At 40.0% G+C, this 8,331-nt stretch overlaps 1 protein-coding gene across 1 annotated transcript in view; it reads right to left on the bottom strand.

The window, feature by feature from the left end:
- Positions 1-8,331, bottom strand: part of galnt1 (UDP-N-acetyl-alpha-D-galactosamine:polypeptide N-acetylgalactosaminyltransferase 1) — a 55,362-nt gene that overhangs the window by 24,239 nt on the left and 22,792 nt on the right. The gene's annotated exons all lie outside the window — the stretch shown is intronic.

The following is an 8,331-nucleotide window of genomic DNA, read 5'->3' on the forward strand; positions in this document are numbered from 1 at the left end:
GTGGGCAGTGAAAAGACAAGACAGCCACATTAAAATTCCACTGCTCCTCTTTCCCTCTCTCCACCAGCACCATCTTCGCCTCTTTCTGACTGATTCTCTGCCTCAATGATCCCTCAGGTTGCTGCCGCACAAGCAGAGGGAAGAAAATTAACTTGGCCACAGTTACTTCTCTCATGCCCCTGGGAGGGGGGAGGAAAAAAAAAAAAGTGCTTGTGCATAGCTAGCTTAGCTTAGCTTAGTTAAGCTTTGCTTAGGCAGCTTGGGAGGGAGGAAAACTGCAGAGCAGCATTTCTAAATTCCAGCTGATGGGGTTCTGGTGACACGAAAAGGTGTGCGCAGCAGAAAACTACAGCAAAGACTTAGCTCCTTTGTCCAAGTTTGTTCCTCCTCACAAGCTTGTGGCAGCGAGCGAAACAGTTTCAGTGAAATAACAATGCAGTACTTTGTCCAATTGCGATGTCGGCCTCAGGGATTTTTCTGTTTTTAATTAGATCTCGTCCTTCTACAAGTGGAACACAGCTCAAGCATTATCAAGAGAGTAACAATCAATTTATGTCACGTATTGATTAAATGATTAAAACTCCACTGAAGATAAATATCGATCCATATCGATAATCATTGTAAATGGCGGTTTAACATAATCATTTAGTCTTTGATTTCACTGCAACTGATAGGTATTTATATTTTACTGTAGCTGGGACAGAAGCTTTCATTAGAAATAAACACTTCGCAAAAGACAGGCGTTATTCTGAGGACAGCATGTACAGACGGTGCGGTATTGGCTCAAAACGATGACAAATTGCCTGGCCAAGGGAATGCTCTCTGATCTCCACACTGCTCCTGACCTTGCAGCTTTTCTAAATGTAATGTTTTCGTGTAAGCCACAGAAAAGCACTAAAAAGTTTTTCAATCTGGCAGCATCTCTCAGACAATCCCTAAAACACAGAAAACTAGCAGTCTGGCTGCATCCAGAGATGTGTTCAGAGATGTTTTGGGGAAACGGTTCAGAAATCTTCTTGTAGAGCAGCTGCTTGAAAACTTCTTCATTCCTTATAAAAAATAGAGGAGTGTCAAATTGCTTCGCTCGCTGTTATCCTTTAAAAAAAAACAAAAAAAAACTTCAAATTCCAGAAGAATGGAAAGGCTGAAGTTCAGTTCTCACCCTCCTGTCCTCATCTAACCGCTGCTGAACATTACTCTCTTCACCTTTTCTGCTAGACAAGGCGAACACTCTCTGCCAAGCGTACAGCACTTCTCTTAGAAGACCAATGCTAAGAGCTAGCAATCCATCACAGAGCAACAACTGAATTATTTTGCTCAGAGTTTTTCTTTAAAGGCCAGCTAAAAACACCTTTTGAAATCTGCTTTCGATTTGGCCTTGTGAATTTTTTTTTCCAATTCTCTGTTGAAGCACTTCGGGTGCTGTATAAGCAAAGTTTTACTTACTTACTACATTGTAAATGTGCTCTCCTGAGTGTTATTTGACCTCACTGAATGCTAAGGAAGTGCTCCAGGAGCAGCAGAGAAGATGTAGATAGACATTGAATAGAGTTACACACCTACACATGTTCTCACTGCAGCGTCTGCATGCCTCTACGCAGGCTCGATTTGTAATCGTGCATGACAGAGGACACCTCAGGCCTCCTATGTGCTCTAGGCAGCCTCAGGCCTTGTTTCTATGTGTGTGTGTGTGTGTGTGTGTGTGTGTGTGTGTGTGAACTGCATGTGTGAGGTTAAGTTTACGTCGAGTGCCCGTCTCTTTGAAGTCGCTCTTTAAAACAGACGGGCTCCCTCTGTCATTAAACAGACACAGAACTCCCCGTCCCTCCGTCACCACATGCTCCCTGATTTATTAACATATCACGTTCCCGCTATCCTTCTCCTCCATCTCCAGGCTGGGCATCTCGTAGGACCTTTCCCAGCCACCATCAACCCCTCCACTCCTCCCCACTTCCCTTTTCCTCTCTTGGTGATGTTGTCTTTCAAGAGTGGTTGCCATCACTACTTCCCTACAAGAACAATTTCCCCCTTCACATCCTTCTCCGTGTCGCTTTTCATTTTCCCCTCCTCTTCTCTAAAGGCTTAATCCGCCTTTAGAGATTGCACAACCGCGGTTTCTCACAGGCACTTGGGAAAAACTCAACAAGAAGAATTGGGGCTTCTCTTGCATCACAATTTATGTCTGAATCTAAGGAGCCTCCCTTTTGAGGATTTTATGTTTATATGATTTAAACAAATGGGGGTGAGGGGGGGATGAGGGGGGCTCTATGAAGCAAGAATTCCCACAGATTTTTAATGTAGGAATTTATTTTTACAGACTCAGTTTCCCAGAGTTCTTAGTTCTTTACAAGAATTTAAGTAAGAAAGAAAGGAACGAGGGAGGAATGGAAGAAATGAAACAAAGGAGAAAAAAGAGGAAGGAAAAGAAGAAGGAAAAGACAAGAAAGAAAGGGCACAAAGAAGTGAAAAAGGAAAAATAGGAGCAAGTAAAGAAGGAAGGACAGAGGGGGAGAAAACTGAAGGATATAAGTGAAGAATGGGAAGGACAAAATAAAGGAAAAGAGGAATAAGAAGGACAAAATGAAGAGCCAATAAATGAAAGAAAGTAAGTAAAGCAAAGTAGAAAAGACAAAAGAAAGGGCAGAAAGAAGAACACAGGAAGAAAAGGTCAAAAAGAAAGAGGTAGAACACAATGATCAAAGCTCAGACAGAAGAAAGGAACGGACAGAACGAAAAGTAAAGAAGGGACAAAGAATAAAAGAATGAAGAAAATGAGGAAGAATGAAAGAAAAAAAGAGGGCATAAACACGGAAGGGAGAAAGCAAGGATAAGGGTGTGTATTAACAAGCAGGAGAAAACAAAAGAACGAACTGAAGCCGAGACATTTTGAGAACAAGATTAGGAATAAAAATAAGCACTTATTTTCTAGTTTTATTTTAATCCAGACCTGCCAAATTTCAGACTTTTTCAGACTGCGGAGGAACCCTGAAAATTCACATGTTGCTGCTTCTAATTTCTAAGATAAATACAGCTGGCTCACTCACTCGCTATGATGAAAGCTTGGATCGCACTTCGCAAACCAAATGCATGCAATTTTAAATCACCTCATTCAAAACTGACGACTATTCCTGAAAAAAAAAGTGCATCTGTCTGAAGCATCTTCAGTGAGTAAGAACCTGCAGTCAGGCTGTTCCCGTCTGCGAGCCGTCCTTGGGTCACACGAGCTTGATAAGCTCAATAGTTTCCAAGACAACAGTGATCTGAGCGCTGATTATCTGAGCAGCGGTAATGTCCCTCAACTGGAGCAGAACAAGGCGCAGGCTAATATTAGGGATGCAAAACGGAACAAGGTGGCCTCCAGCCCCTTGTCTGTGGCTCCATGTGCAGGAACAGATACACAGCCGCCGACATATGGTGAACCGTCTCAGGTCATTTCATATCAGATCATAACCACGAACCGAGGAACGCGGAAAGGCTTCAGAGGACGAAGACAAACAACGCGAAGGTCGAGGCAGGATGGAGAGGGAGAGAGACGGGATACAGCGGTACGGCTATGTTTATAATAGTTATGTAGAGGTGCATCTTAGTGTATTTCGGTTAACTGTAATAATTTTGGCTTAAATCCAAGAGAAATTTTGGCTTAAATCCAAGAGAAATACAAACTTCCATTTTTCAGAAAATGTGAATTTAATGCAAGATCAACGCAAAAATGATTTTAAATTAATACAGAACTCTGTTGGTCTTCACAGTCAGAGGATTGATGACTTGACAACTTAGCAAGTGAAACTGAAACCCTCCATAAAGAGAGCAGGCCAAAGACGATGGCTGTTCACAGAGCTCTGTTCCCAAACATATTATTAGAAAGTTTATCCGATGGATAAGTGCTTTTTTACTGCTTACGGCTGTTTTTAATCACCTCAGATCTGAACACGGCTAAATAAAAAACAAAAAACAAAAAAAACAAAACAAAAAGAAGCTAATCTCATATTCTCACCCAATACTTCCAGGTCCCATTTGTATAATTTAGGAGAACCTTTTCCCAAATTCCTTTTTTTTTTTAGCTACAAATGTTGACACATGGCCACTAATAGAAACACACCAATTCAACTCTGCTAGGGCAAAGAGCAGAAACGTTTTTTTCAGAAATAACCATCTGCGTGTTATTCTGCTGCTTTTCCATCGTCAGCCAATAAATCATGAGTTGGATTTTGGCGTCTTGATTTTGCTTCCACCATTAAGAGACGTGGCAGGTGTGTAAAACCAAAGCCAACTGTTCTGAGTCAATACTACTGACAGATTTATTAGCATGATAATGAGTGTTATGGTAATGCGATGCTGTTGGGACACGCATGTTTACTGGAGACCCTGATCAATAATCAATACCAGAGGCTGGGCTCTGCTCTGTTGGCGCAGCTGCAATTTATCCTTTGAAGAAATTGTTCGATGAAATATTCAATGTTGTTTTTCTAAGCATTTTCGATAGGTTACTCTCTGATGTTTATTTTGATAAAAAGAATAAGATTTTTTTTTTGTTGTCATATTCTTCTCTTTGTTTTGAGAAGAGTCGTGGATGCATTAAAAGCTGTATAAAAGGACTTGCGGGACTTCTGCAACATTTCTAAAAGTAATCATTTAAAAAAGAAGTTAAATAAATTGAGCTACGGACGAGTGAAGTTGTAGATTTGTAGCTTAAATAGTTTTGATCTCTGTTGTAGTGACTCCTGCTTTGCATGCAAAGGCAAAAAAGTGCAAGTAAAGTGTATTTGCCCCTTAGTGCAGGCACATTTTATTCCGATTCTTTAATGCAAGAAGAAAGTACATCCAGCTAAAGCAGCTGGAAAAAGGAAAAGTGTTGGACTTTCTCCTGAGCTCCCCGTGTTTTTTTTTTTTTTTTTTGCAGAGCCAGCCCAGCACCTCTGGTGGTAACCCCCCACTGCATTGACTGTAGGATTTGCAATAATTAGTTGCATCGGTGTAAAACAATTATTCAGTTATTTCTGTCCCAAAGTAATGTAACGGCTCAACAGTCAATAAGCACCGTTTATTTTGGTGAAACATACCAAAAGAGTTAAACAGAGAGAAGAGCCAACCGCAGCACAAAAGTCCCTGCTGAAATCGATTACCGATGCAAAACTTGGCTCCGGAGCAAAGTAGAATTGCTCACTTCAATCTCCAATCACTGAGGCATTTTTGGCCAGAATCAATGCACATTACTTACACAGCTGGTGTTCTCTTAATGATTACAGAGAGCACCACTGCGTGTCCCCAACAAAAAAAAAAAAAAAAAAAAAAAAAAAAAGGGGGACATGCTCAAAAACACACACTGAATGCATTAAAAAGAAATTGCGGCCGACAAAAGGCCCCACTTTATCACGCCTTGCTGGTCTGATTGACGCCAGTCCGCTTCAGCTGCTCTTTTAAGAACTTCATTTTTTATTTATTTACTTCAATCTGATTTCTTTATTTACACAAGTAATAAATCTGACACCATCAACCCACTGTGAAGGCGTCTCCTTAAGTACTATTAGCACAAGCTCACACATGCTGATCAAACCGCGACACATACAGCCTAAACTGTTTGTGCCCAGGAGAGTTTCGTGCCAGACATTACATGTTTGACTGTTGTTCCACTCTATTACTATTACAGCTCACAACAAACAGGCGAGGCTTGAAAGGCTAAGGCATCACAACAACATTTCCTTTCCTCCATGAATGAGGAAAGAAAAAAGATTTTATTTATCAAGGGGGAAAAAGCTATCTTAACCAACCTGGTAAAGTGTGGAAAAGCAATTGCTCACATAACCTAATAACTGGGTGTGCCGCCAGCAATCCCAATAAAGTGTGTGTGATAACTGGCATTGACGTGTGGGAATTTTGCCCCACAGCTCTTTGCTTAGTTATGTTGGAGGGATTTGTAGAATGACTGGCCGGTTAAGGTCTTACCACATCATCTCAGCTGGATTTAAGACTTTGTTTGTGTGGGTGCTACCTTTCCAAGTCTCCCCTGAAAATGATATTGTTAATCCCAGCGGGACTTCCTGATTAAATACAGGTAATGTGAGGTTACAGAACAACAGCCAGGCATTCTCATTTGGGATTTTCTGAGGAGGATTCATGGCTCCGTCAACCGAGGCAAGTCTTCTAGGTTCTGAAGCTCAAACGTGTCCCCAACCATCACACTTTTCACATGAGACATAATGTGAAAAAAATATAAAAAATATCCAAAAAGATGCACTTTAGACTCATGAGTGCTCAGAATGTTTCCCCTCAAGCGGTTTTTAGGTAAATGTAGGATGGGCCTTTTCCACTGATGATCTTTGTTATTGAGCCGAGGGAGACCAGCAGTTCTTTATGCTGCTCTGGGCTCTTTTTGTGACTTTTAGGATATGCATGGGATTATTTTGGTAGCTGGACCATTTCAGAGAGGTTTATTCTTTCTTCACTTGGCAGACCAAAACATGTCGGTGACTTTCTGTTCTCAAAAAGCTTGATTTTATTTTAGTGATTTCTTGTTACAGTGTAACAGGTCAGCAATGATCCCGACTAGGTGTGGAAGCAAGACTTTAACTTTTTCACATAGGGCCCTTTTTTTCTTCCCCAATAGCTTTTTCCCCTTAATGAAAGTTTACTCAAGTTATCTTTACCTGATGGTATAATTAGTTTTACGAACTCAAACACTGAAAAATGATGATAGGATTTTCTTATTTGTTTAAATACCAATGGAAATGCATAAGAATCCAAATGATAGCATAGTTAGCGTTTGCTGTAAGCATTTTGGAGCTCATTAGTAAAATTACTAGGAGCACTGACTCACAATAAGGTTTTTAGGGCTGGGTGCAACAAAAGGAAAGGCAGCTTCTTTAAAGAGATCAACACATGGAAAGAGGTAGTTCAAATGTTTCACCCAAATTAGATGTAAATTACAGAGGAGAGAACTGTCTAAGTGTTGACAACAGGAAGATGGCAGGACCACATCTGGCAGCTTTAATAACACTGTTAGCTCATAACTACAGTTTGTTCAGAAAGTCCAAAACACCCCGGTCCTATGACATCAGTGCTATGGGTAGGCAAATTAACAGCATTACTCATAACTCCTGATGCGGGAACAAGTTCCAACACAGAGCCGTCCAAAGATACCTTCACGTTTACCGTCACAGTTTCTTTCCCTTGTCGGGATTATCCAATCAAAAACTCAAAAGGTGTTTCCCATGGCATAACATGCAGCCAGGTAATACTTAATGCTAACAAAGGTTGTAACGCTTCATAAAATACAGATGTTAGGAGCAAAATGTTTACTATCTGATGTTTATAACCCGTTTTGATCAATACTGCAGAGTAAAGAAAATAGAAAGAACAACAAGTAATGCTTTATCTGCCCTGGGAAATATTTCCAAAGTGTCTTGAGATTTTCTCCAAATTTCTTAAACATAGTTTTATTAAACTAAACTATTGTTAGTCTACAGGCAGTGCTGATCAGCAGTATGCTCCAGACGGAGGTAATAACAGTAATCTGATCACCCAGTGTTTAATCAATCGTGCAGTGGTTTCACAACAGCAGAAAACGGGACTTGGAATCACATTTCATAATAAAACAGGATAATTTACATAAAACCTTGGTGGCGTTGCTAAAGCCAACTTACTGCTCAGCTGTGGTTGACTTTTTCTTTGTTCCCTTATATGTTAGGCAAAGATGTCAAAAAGGGAGGAAAGGTCAAGTATTAGGATTAATTAAAGCTTTTAGAAACAAAAAAAAGCAATAAATAGAAAAAAAGTTTACATCTTTGGAGTGTTTTTGTCTAGAAAGAACAGTTAAGTGAAAATCTAACCATTTAAAACAATATTACCACTTCCAAGTTATTGTGAAATTGAAGTTGTTTGCCAACTGTGTCAAACAGTTTTACACCTAATATAACTATGTTGAACACCTAGTCTACTAAGTTTGCTTCTGATGTGCTGATGACCAGTAACAGCCAAATATGAAAACCAGTTACAAGCCGTGGCTGAATACATGCTCCCCGATGGCGAAAGAGCTGTTAAGATAATAAAATAACCAAAATGTTTTGATTTAATTTGCCGAAACATCCACAAAGTGAGTTTCAGGAGGGGAAATGTTTTGCAGGTTTGTGTGGAAAGTTGAATTTAACTGGGTTTATTGCTTCCCTGTAATAAAGGGATTGTAGTTTTGTCAGTGTAATACCTCTTAAACTCCTCTCCCAGAACTACCAATGACAGAGCAAATGAATGTCACAGGGGCATTCATCAAAAAAAAAAAAGAAAAAGAAAAAAAAAGACAGGAGAAGCAATGAATGAACAAAAGCACAGATTTAATTA

This window comes from Poecilia formosa, unplaced genomic scaffold (assembly GCF_000485575.1).
Source record: "Poecilia formosa unplaced genomic scaffold, Poecilia_formosa-5.1.2 Scaffold77, whole genome shotgun sequence".
Taxonomy (NCBI): Eukaryota; Metazoa; Chordata; class Actinopteri; order Cyprinodontiformes; family Poeciliidae; genus Poecilia; species Poecilia formosa.